Genomic DNA, 12,076 nt, shown 5'->3' with positions numbered 1-12,076 from the left:
AACAACTCATTCCTATGAATTTTTAAGCTCTAATTATACATGCCTCGATACTAACTATTATGAGAGTGGCATGTCTGGAAGCCATTACTTAGAATCTGAATAGAAATGACATCACTGGTTATTATTTAATGTTAAACCCTAGGCTTTTAAGAGGCAAGTAGGCCTGGATTTGAATCCTGCTTTCAACTTGTCAGGGTCTCTTATCTTGGGAATTTAACGTAACCGTGGTATGCCTTTATTAATTTGACTATTAATTTCAAAAATAGTATATAATTCACCAGCGCCATGGTGAGGATTAAGTAAAATTATATAGCGAAAGTTCAAAGCACCAGGTCTGACACATAATGTGCTCCTAGGAGGTACGAATTCCATTCTAGAAAGATTTGCTATAGGAAAAGATTATTTGAAAAAATATATATTTCTATAACCGGTACACCTGGGCTAGTGTTTTACGTTACTTGGTATCCGCTATAAATTAACCCCAGTATTCAATGAGAGGTAGTTGCTTTCTCTTTCGGATAATAGAAACTTGCAAATCCATTTGCTCTCGTCCCAGTGGTGGTTGTGTCGGTGGGGGTGGTTTTTCATTTATTGTTCCTGGAGAGCCTGGAAGCTTATGCTAAATTGTAACAAATGTCTCATCCCCGATTTTTTGCATCTTGTCTTCTCCTTTTCAAGACTCCTTTGTTCTTCCCTCTTCGTTGTATTTACATATTCATTTTTGTAATTTCTTTCTCACTTTGATTGTAACATGAGAAGCGGTATGATTTATAACTACCAAAATAAATGCATTGACTCATAGGGGATGGACGTCCCGATGGGGAGAGAGCGGAAGGACAAAGCAGCACTGGGTCACGTTGGTCACTGACTGCATTAGGGGCTACAGCTGGGCAATCTGGCAAGAAATGGGTCATTGTACTGTAAGGTCTGAATGAGATTCCGGGTGCTGCCTGACATCTTTGAGCCTCACAGCGTCCCCGTGATGTAGCCGGGAGTCCTCCTGCTCACTCCAGATGTGCTCCCCACCCCACAGGAAAGGCTCCCCACATCGTAGATGGGACCAGCTGCACCCAATCCAGACCTCAGCCTCCTGGGTTTTACCTCCCTGCCAGTGTGAGAAGTTATTCAAAACAAAATCAGTCACATCCTCCTGTGGGAACCAGGCATTAATTACCCCAGCCTCTTGTCCCTGCCCTGCAAAGCATGCCTCCCGCAGCTCTGGCTGCAGCCTTCTGTGGCCCTGCATTGAGTGTGGTGCCCTCCTCCCCGAGGCTGTGAGTACACGTGCCTAAGAAGCCACTCTCGGTTTCCTCTGTCCCGTGTCAGGTGCCACGTATTTGGCTCTCTGTCCTACTTAGGACAGGAACCCCTCCTTCATCCATGGCGGCAGAATCGTCATGAGTGCTGGTGGGTTGCATCAGGGGTAGAAAATGACCCAAGGGAGGAAAAAAATTCCGTTGGTGGTCTTCACGTCGCATTTTATACCCTCTTTCACACAGACTGTGGGTGTTGGTGAGGTGAGGTCTTGGTCATCTTATTATTTCCTCTACTTGTTCAGAAGTTGTGTTTTTAATTTTTAGTACTCTTGTGATTGTTCCTATGTTTTAACACACAAAAGGTCCTATCGTGACCTAGACCTTATTCCCATCTTCTGGGAAAAAGAAAAAGATATACTATCATTTTAGACAGCTTATGTAAAGAAGTGTGATGTTTATCTAATTCATATCTTGTTTCACAATCCCAATATAATTTATTAATATTATAGATATTATATTATATAGATATAGATATAGATATCTATAATATTATAGATATTATATTATAATAACTAGTATGTAACTATATTATGATTAGCTTTGATTTTCTCATAAATTCATTACTCCCACCTCTGCCTTTCCATCCTCATCCTGAGTGAGGCAGGTGTTCCATCCTCTGACACCTGCGCAGTCACTGAACTCGGAGCCGCATCTCCCTGTTGAACTGTCCCAGAGCTGCTGTCTGATGAGTCAGCAACCATTCAGCAAGGAAAGTCTCTACTGTGTTTCTCAACCTGAGAGATATTTTTCTTATTTTTATCATTCTTATCACAGCTTTATCTTTTATCAGTTTCATTGCTGTATCATCTCAATTTACTATTATAGTTTATCTATAAGTGTTTTTGTTCTTGTTGGTTTCTGGGGCTAGAAAACGGATCCACTAGAAATTAATACAGCCACCTTCAGAGGGAATCAACACTAGATTTCGGAAATTTTGTGACAATCCTGACTGAAATACTTAGTGTTCTTCCTAAACAAGGATCCAATCATTCACTTAATTGAATACCAATTATTGACTCTTATGTGCCAAGCTCTGTTCTAAGTGCTAAGGAAAATACAGAGAAGCTCCTGAAGATGATTAATATTCAGTTCATACTCCAACTACCCCATGATCTGTTTGAGAAATACACACATCAGCATGTCATTACATTACACACACATGTAGTGTTATAATAGAGACACATACTAGACATTATTTGTGTGTTTGAGGTGAGAATAAGTGATTATGTCTACTTGGGTGGTAGAAAGTTGGAAATAGCTTCATAGTGAAATTAATCTTTGGATTGTGTCTTGAAATGTTAATAAGATTTAGTAAAGTAGGGCAGAAGGAAAAAGGAATGCCAAAGTGAAGGAAAGACCAAGCGAAGGCAAAGGGCATGGGCAACGCATTCCCACATTCACCAATTGATGGATTGGTTGATTGACCCAATAAACACCAATCAAGGACTTCTTTGGGCCAAAAATTGGGCAAGGTAGTTGTGGAGAGGCAAACCTTGCCTCCAGGAAGGCTACACGTCTTCGGGGAGGGGATAAGTCAACCACTCAAGGTTCTGCCAGTTACATGTTAAGCATGCAGGTAAGCACAGAAATTCTGGGTGTCTGTGTGATGGGAAGGCAGCTCCCGGAGCATCGCTCGTTTAGACGACTGCCTTTTCCCCATAATGAAAATAAAGCAAAAGCTCAGAAGAGTCTAACTAAATCAGTCTTTCTAAACACTTAAGGCCTCTCTTTATTTTACCTCACACGTCTTGCCCATATTAAAAGTCCATTTCATTTGTCCTAAATTCATCGTTCCCCCATTTCTCTGAAGCGCTTTCCCTCATTCCACTTCACAGCCCTCCGTGCGCTCACGCGCTACCGGTGTCAGATTCACCTTCAGTCCTGAGTGACAGATTTTGGGAAGAACCCAATTAGAACCCAGTTAATGAGCCCTCCATGGGCCGCTCTAATAGCCAAATGACTGTTTATTTTCATCTTTTGAACTAAGAAAGAGATTGTAAGTCAAGGAAGAATTTAGAATAAAGAAGCACTAATTGAATCAGAAAAACACCTGTGCTCCTCAACCTATATTTATTTATGTACTTTAATCCAACGTTTAAAAGGTGCAAAGTGTTTTAAACATGCTAATTACGTGCTATAAGAAAACAGACTCTCAATAAAAATGAAGAATTAACAGCAGCAAGGAAAAAAAATATATCAGGGAACAAAGGAATTTTATAGCCTCTTACCCTGAAGTACTTTTTATATGAAGATACTAAATGAAATATTCTTTTTAAAATGGCATTTATGATGATTCTATGGTAAAAATAAGGTATATTCATAGGGTGTCATTAGCAAATATTTACATATTTGAATGAAAAATATTACCCAGTAATTGAAAAACCCTGACTTGTCATTGAAAAGTCATAAAGAGTGTCTACCGTGTGCCTTTTTTCTTTCACGGTTCCGGAGAAGCAGCTGTTAGAGGCTTCATCTGATGCTAGAATAGCCAGCTGCAAGGACAGGCCACTGGGACTCCAAGGTGACAACCGTTTTATTTTAATTGTTTCTAAATGTGCAATGACTGCAGGAATCTCTAACAATGTGAATATTTAATAACCCATGATTACTGTGTACCCCTCTGCCTTTTCTCCTCATCAGAAACATAGACACCACCTGTCTCCTTTTCATAAGTGATCACCTATTATTGCGTATGAATAATCTGCTGTTGGTAATGTGAACCCTCAAATCGAAAAGAGAGTTGCTCCTGCACACAAGACCGCAGAACCTTTCGAATTTGACCAAGGTGAGAAGGTGAAGCCAAAAAAAAAAAAAAAAACCCAAAAACCAAAAACAAAACAAAACTCAAATTTGGTACTCTGAGATACCCTTTAGAATCTTTCTTTATTCCAAACGTGGCAATACCTTCTCCCACTCCACGGTTGTCTACTTACTAAACCTGGGAAATGGTGAGCGCTCAGATATTTTCTTACTTCTATTAGCTCAATTGAATTTCTCAAACCTAACTAACTTCTAGCCATATGGGGTTCAGAAAGATTTATAGCGTGGTATTAATCTCTATCCCTCCAAGTTGCTTCTACATATTTCTCCTTCCAAAAATTGCCTTTCTATGCATCGTGGATGCCATTTTTCAAGTCTGCCACAGGAGTGCTGGCTGACTTTGATGTGTTTCTCTAACTTCTTCCTGCATATCCCAGTTCTGTCATAAGCGGCATTGCCATCTGTAGAGTGGACATGAAGATTTTTTATTCTAGAAACACACAGACAGAACAGGACTTATATATACTGATAGTTTTGCTAGGTGGAAAGAATATGTCATTTAAAGACAACCAATTTGGGTTCATATGGAGATCCTGAAACGTAAGGGTCTTCACTGAGAACAGCAACAAAATGCCAGCTCCTAGGTATAGTCCTGAGGCATACAAAATGCCCAAGGCAGACATTAATGCAATATTTCATGAAAAATATTAAAATATGTAGACTTATTACAATTAGGAATTGCCCCCACTTTACTTACCATAGTATTCTTCAAAAAAGAGTGGACCCAAATGAAAATGCCCCTTAAAATAAGAAATAACCTAATAAGTTACAGCATAAAACTTTTGCATGTAGAAAATGGAAAACATGGAAAGAGTAAAGGGCATGAATACAAGGCAGCTACCATGTATCAAAAGGGGGTTAAAAGCTAGAAGAAGAGTTCATGCAAAGTGTTTTGTATGGCCGCAAAGATATCAAAGAGAAGGTCATTTATCTGAGGAAAGAAAATCAAATAATAAATAAAATAGGAGAGGGGCGCCCGGGTGGCACAGCGGTTAAGCGTCTGCCTTCGGCTCAGGGCGTGATCCTGGCGTTCTGGGATCGAGCCCCACATCAGGCTCCTCCGCTCTGAGCCTGCTTCTTCCTCTCCCACTCCCCCTGCTTGTGCTCCCTCTCTCGCTGGCTGTCTCTGTCTTTGTCGAATAAATAAATAAAATATTTTTTAAAAAATAAAATAAATAAATAAAATAAGAGAAAGGCAATTCTTGGTAGCAGAGTTCAGGAAACTAAAGAGAAAAATAAAACAAATATAGAGATGAAAGCCACATTAGAAGCAATAAATTAAAAATAAACCCAACTCACATCAATCAAGGAGAGACTAAGAGGGTAAAGAAAACAATTAAAACGAGGTGTGATAAAGGTAAGAGGCAGGATGATACAGTGCCTAATTTCACATGGACGTTAAGAATCAGACTGTCTGGGATCAAACTGCATAGCTGCTACTTATCAGCCAAGCATCCTGGAACAAGTTACTTACTCCTCCTGTGTGTTAAGATCTTCATCTATAAAGTGGGAATAATGATTAACCTACCTCTTATGTAAGATTTAACACAGCTCCTGACATGCAGTCAGAATCTCACAAATATTAGTTATTACACAAAAATGGTAATAAAGGAGATCTATGATATACACACGAACAGTAACAAATACAACGGAACAACAAAGACACTCTCAAATTAAGATGTTTGTCCCTGAGGAATGAAAGAGTGCACCTTATTCTAGGAAATTTCGCTGCAAAATTCTTAGCTCCATGGTTTATCCAGAAGAAGTTACGGAATTCCCAGATTTAAAAAAAAAAAAAATCCAGGCACCAGGCAGAAAGAGATGCATAAATTAAGACAAAACAAAAACAGAGTGATAAATTGACATATTATTTTTCTATGCTAAATTTCAGTGGCAGAGGACAATAGAACTTCACTTCGAAAGTTGGGCAGAGAAAAAAAAATGACCCCAGAACATCAAGATCGGTGGGAATATCCTTCAAATATAAAGATGACATACAGAAAGAATAAATACTTTTGAAGATCATCTGTGTCTTTTGTCTTTTGCACTAGATTTGTCCACCATGTTACCGTTTTTTCAATCTTTGCATATTTTAATCAATTTAAATAAATTCTATAATAAAAGAAAAATATATGTCCATCTGGAAAAGAAGACAATTTTGTTTGGACTTGGAGTCCAGAATGCAATAGCTTGTGCAACTTTTCCTAGTTGGTAAAGCAAATATCTGGCTAAGCCTGGTTTTTCATCTGTCATGGGGAATGGGGCAGACCTGCCAATCCGAAGTTGAAATATTCATGTAAACAGCTTACTCAGCAAGTGGTAGAGATTATTTGGTTTAATTATTTCTGCTCAAATAGTGAGCCGTAAAAATAGAAGATCCCAAGTTATTTCTTTTCACAAAGAAATCATGTCAAGATAAAATATGCCATACAAATAAATGGGAAATCTTGTGTTCTGCACGATACAGTCAACATTATCCAAAGTTTTACAGCATAGATTATATATCACTATTCTCTTTGAAGGCTTTTCCTCCTACAGAGTTCCACTCCTCAAAATTCAGCATCCTGAATTTCTTTCTTTCATACCACATATCAAGACTAATCTAACCATCTACCCTTATATGGCATCAAAGTATTTAAAGAAATAAGAAATTCAAGCTTTGATTATTTAGGTACAGTTTTCAAAAGAGAAGTACCTAAGTGAAAGTCCAAACTTCAGGCATAAAGGCACCTTAATGATGCCTCCAGTGCCTGTAAAATATAATTAATTACCCACCAAAGAAGGTGACTCCAAGCTTACATATTCTTTCATCCCTGCTGCTCAATTTCCTACAACAGCATCCAGTAGATTTCCAACTTAAATTGCCACTCTAATCCTAGACCTTGATCAGTCTCAACATGGGGCAGAAAATACTGAAAAAGCATCTCCCTCTTTTGCCCTACATTAATGGTAATAGATAGAGTAGTAAGACCTACAGATGTGTGTGATCTTGGCACCCACTGATGCAGGGAGATTTTGCTACTCAGCCTTTCCCCCCCAGAGCCAACCTTTGTAGCTGTGGTTGGTTAGCCCTGGGTATTTGGTCTCATCCCCAGAATAGATGTCTTTCCCAAAGCCACATGCTAGAAATGGCAGAACATCATGCTTCATTTGCTGGTTTCCAGGTAGGTTGTAGGAAACCACAGCTAGAGAAGCATCTGGCCTTAAGATATGAACCTAGGAAAAGGGAGAGAAAAAAAGAAGGAAGGAAGGAGGGAAAGAAGGAAGGAAGGAGGGGGAAAAAGGAGGGAAGGAGGGAAAGAAGGAAGGAAGGGAGGAAAAGAGAAAAGAAAAGAAAAGAGAAAAGAAAAGAGAAAAGAAAGTTCAGTGTTCAAGTCAATTGTCCAAGTAGAATGATATTTTCTATTGTTGTTCCAAAACATCATTTAGAGAGAAAACTCATGCAGCCCCAGTTCTGTGAATAATACCATATCAACTCTCTCTGATAATGCCCACATCTGTTAGCTCGTTAGAGAAAAGTTGAATGCTACTTGGAATCAATGTTGGGCAAATGTTTGGATGAGACATGCAATCCTCCCGGATTGGTTGCTAATTTATCTTTGCCAATCTTTACTAGTTTTAGCTCAGCAAACAAGGATACAGTATCTGAACTGGCGGCCAGGAAATTCCCAGGGAATTCTGGTGTCCCAGCTGCCCTTCTGAAGATTTGGCGAGTTGGAGATGACTGGCAATAAGCCTGGCTGCCAGAGCCCAGCTGTGCTGGGCACAGAGAGAGACTGCAGATGGGGAGAGTCAGGCTGGAAGAGCTGAGGTTCCAAGACCTCACTGCTGGAGGTCAGAAGGAGGAGGGACATGGAGCCTGGCCAGCTCCTTTGCAGTGTGAGCAGCCAAAGCTGGATGGAAGCCCCCTATGCATGCATGCTTCACACAAAAAGAAGAAATCTATGGGTTTAACAAAGCGTTCAGATGCCTTTATTTCCATATGCAAAGGAGAGGAGAAAAGGCTGATTGGTAGCAGAACTGAGAAGCTTGTCTCTGCTTCCTCAACTTCTCTTTTCCCATTTCTATTTTTCTCTCTCCCTCCTGCACGGTTCTCACTGTCCTTCTGCCTGGTTTCGGAAAAGACGATTTTGTTGGCTTGTGTAGAATAATCTAGCTAACTCAGCTTCATGGTTCCTAGTCCACAAATTTAGTATTCTGAAATAATAAGAAGAAACTTTTTAGACAAGTAGATCAAATTAAAAAAAAAAAAAAAAGAAAAACAAGAGTATACCAAATGTTGGGTGTTCTTTTTCCCTCTGCAAAAAGTACACATGTACCTGATCTTGCAGGTATCAAATTAAATAAAAATAATGTTGGAGCAAGACAGACATGTGTCTGCATTCTAAATTTATACAGTGAACTTGACCTTTGTCAGCACTTGTTTCTTCACCTGTAAAATGGAAATGATAAACATATACTTGCGGGGTTGTTGTAAGTTTTAAGTTAAACATAAATTAAAAAGCATGGTATCTAACACTCATTTAAAATTTATTCTGTTTTTCTGCTACAATAATTTTAAGTCGGTGTTGCTGTTATTGTTTTAGCACCAATGTGTAATGAGAAAATGAGACTCTTGTCCCTTTCTAAAGAGACTTCAGTGTCAGTGAGGAGGGGAATTATAAAGAAGATAAAGCATGAGCTTTATTCCCTTGGTATCATAAGCAGATATGACAAGTTTATCCACCTATACATTGGGGGTAGTCCCCCACCCCAAATCTGCTATCTATCATCTATCTGTCATCTGCTATCTATCTATCTTCTACTATCTATCTATCCGCTATTTATCATCATTTATACTTGATCTTAGCCAAAAGGCCGAGAAGCGATTATTTATCATCATTTATATCCATCCATCCATCCATCCATCCATCCATCCATCCATCCATCCATCTAAACCAACAGCAGTAGTGCTAACATTACTCTCAGGAAGCCCACTCATGTAAAAACAGAGGTCAGCAGCTGAGATAGTCGTGGGACCTTCTGAAGTCATTTTGAAATACTTATCAATCACTCTTGGACACCAAAATATGTGGGCACGGTCTAAAAATTCTCACATGTGGCACTAGCTCCTTTTTCTCTCTCTTCCCTTTCTCTCTCTCTTCTCTTCCCTTCTCTTCCCTTTCTCCCTCCCTTCCTTTCTCTCTCCATCCCTCTCTCTTGAATTTTCTTTAATTCGAGAGAGAAAAAAAAAAACCTTGGAAAATCTCAATAAATAAGAAATAACAGAATTTAAGAAAAGTTTTATGCCAACTTTTGAGCTCACCGATACAACCAAGTAGAGTCTTCCGCTCCTGCAGTGCTAATGCGAACAAATGCAGGAGAGATAACAAGAGGTCCAGCCACTGTTGGGTTCTCTCCTGGGTAATTTATAAAAGTGTTTATCCATCAGGACTCACTTCGCACAATGAGTTTCATGGTTCCATAAGGTCAGAGCCAAGACTGGAGTCTGGGGCTCTGTGGCTCTGTGTGTTCTGTGGTAGATGTTGGATTCCTACAGCCCAAGGGGAGGCTGAGCAAGCAGGGTCGAACTGACAGCAGCTTTATTCAGTGCTGCCCATAGAATATGGCAAAACAAGGCCCATACCACACATCTTCATCTTTTCCAGAGTAGGAAGCTGTGTTGCTGATGGCCGGGCTCAGAGAAAAGAGAAGTACATGGCAGATGATGGTGGCTCTATCAGCTGTTTCTAGAAAGAACACTGTACACATTATGGGGGCAATCTTCTCCCCATAGCTACTACTGCAGACCCAAATAAGGAAAACATGTGCGGAGGACCTTTGGCAATGTTTTCTTCTTTCAAGGCAACCCTGAAAATCATAGAAAGGCATCCTGTGTATGGGGAAGAAGCAAGGAGAGTTGGAGGAAGTGCTCATACACACCTCTCAAAACTCTGGCCACACAGTTGGGAGAGGTCCCATAAAATTTCACAAAGGTCTGACTTTTAATTGGGAAGAACCCATTGATAATTTATCAATGTAGCATGTATCTGAAATATTTGGGAGAGAGAGGGACAGAGAGAGAGAGACAGAGAGAGAGATAGACTATGGATGTATATGGCACAGGGTAATAGTCTTAAATATCAACCCAAAAGGTAATTCCAATTTATCTACCTGCCTATGAGTTCTGAGTGTCTCTGAGAGCCAGCTTGCATGGACCTGGACTTGTGGTAAGAATTAAATGAAAACTTGTTCAATGAATGATTATGAAGCATCACTGCAATGTTGGTACCCTGAAAATACCTACTTTAATTATTTTAATTATTCTATAGACTGTGGTCCATCTAAGCCTTCCAACAACCCATCAGGCTGATGGTTTCCAGGTGCCCAGGGGAGGCAAGGTCCCTCCTGCTGGTCTGCTCCCTACTGCGTACACATTCTTTGTAAAACTCACTTTTATTTTTATATATTTGGCAGTGGAAAGAAATTGATTTGTGGATAATATATTCTTGGAAACTATGTTCTATCTTCCGTTGACATTAACAATGGAGTGGAATTTTAATTGCATGAAATTTTAAACTGTCCTGAATTCAAACTCTCTCATAAGTCTTCAGAATAAGAGTACAGCATCTTAACAGTGTTATAAGGCTGAAAGTCAGCCAACCTCTTTTTCTAGTTTAAACACAGTCTTAGGATGTGTCTGGATACTTTTTTGAAGCTAACTTTATCTACCATTATAGCAGATAAAGCTCGCTTAGATAAAACTTAAAATCGAATACTGTTAGTGGAGCTAAGAGTTCAAGTTTCTTACCTGTCAATCACAACAGATTTGAGATTGATTGTTGGGACTCAGCTGAAAAAAACAGATCCCATCTGTCCTATGTATTCTAATGGGGGGAATGTGAAAAATAATGCCAAGAAAAACATATAAAGTTGTAGAGTGAATAGATCCCCAAATTATGTTTCAGCTGTCAAGAGGAAAGAAGGTTGTGCTGGGCACCAAGAAGCTGGGGTATTAACCACATTTACCCGGGTCATGGTGCGTGACCCTGGCCCAGCATCTCTACTCCCTGAATCTCAGTTCTCTTCCCCGCTGAATATTCCACATTAGCTCAGAGGCTTTTTTGAGTCCATCCTCCATATGCTCATATGCTAGACCCAGAGCAGACACTTTAAAGAATGCACCTGATATGAACAATCTGGAGATGAGACACCAATTAGGAAACCCTAGCCCCATAGGGCGCCTGGGTGGCTCAGTCAGTTGAGTGTCTGACTCTTGATTTCAACTCAGGTCATGAGACTGAGCCCTGTGTCAAACCCCGTGCTGCCTGTGAAGCCTCCTTGGGATTCTCTTTCCGCCCCTCTCTCTGGCCCTCCCCACTCTCTCTCTTTCTCTCTCTAAAAACAAACAAACAAACAAAATACGGAAACCCTAACTCCTTGAAGGTGTTCAACTAACTTAGATAAACTATGACTTCTCTGGTTTACCATAGTTTCAGTTTCAGGCTGGGTAATCCAGTCTGGGTCACCTATTAATATATATATTTACATTTAAAATATATCATTCTCAACACATATTTGAAAGAAAAATATTCAAAGGACTCTAAGCAGACAACAAGTATATCAAAAATCAAGGTAAAAAAGGAGGAGGAAAGAAAAAAATTAACGAGCAATAAATTCAGCAAACTACAAGTATGTGTGTGTGTGTACATATGTGTGTGTGTTTGTACATGTGTGGGCATGTTTGTGTGTGTGTGTGTATATATATGTGTTTGTATAGATGTGTGTTTGTGTGTATATATATGAATGTGTGTGTTTGTATGTGTGTGTGTGTGTTTGTATATATGCATGTGTCTGTGTGTGTTTTTATATATATGCATGTGTTTAAAAATATGTATGTGTGTATTTGTATATATAAATATACAGTTGATCCTTGAACAACACTAGTTTGAGCATTAAAT

At 39.5% G+C, this 12,076-nt stretch overlaps 1 protein-coding gene and 1 long non-coding RNA gene across 2 annotated transcripts in view; one reads left to right on the top strand and one right to left on the bottom strand.

The window, feature by feature from the left end:
- LOC148109731 (uncharacterized) overlaps window positions 1–12,076 on the bottom strand; it is a 192,560-nt gene that overhangs the window by 44,376 nt on the left and 136,108 nt on the right. The window lies entirely within an intron of this gene.
- On the top strand, window positions 3,772–6,104 carry LOC123798636 (uncharacterized). Its single transcript, XR_006781384.2, has 3 exons — window positions 3,772–3,837; window positions 3,957–4,101; window positions 6,028–6,104. It is a non-coding gene; the product is annotated as an uncharacterized LOC123798636 (long non-coding RNA).

Source organism: Ursus americanus, chromosome 7 (genome assembly GCF_024610735.1).
Source record: "Ursus americanus isolate L20-20 chromosome 7, mUrsAme1.1.p, whole genome shotgun sequence".
NCBI classification, from domain to species: domain Eukaryota; kingdom Metazoa; phylum Chordata; class Mammalia; order Carnivora; family Ursidae; genus Ursus; species Ursus americanus.
Note: the sequence above shows the minus strand (reverse complement) of the source record. Positions and strands in the feature narration are given on the sequence as shown.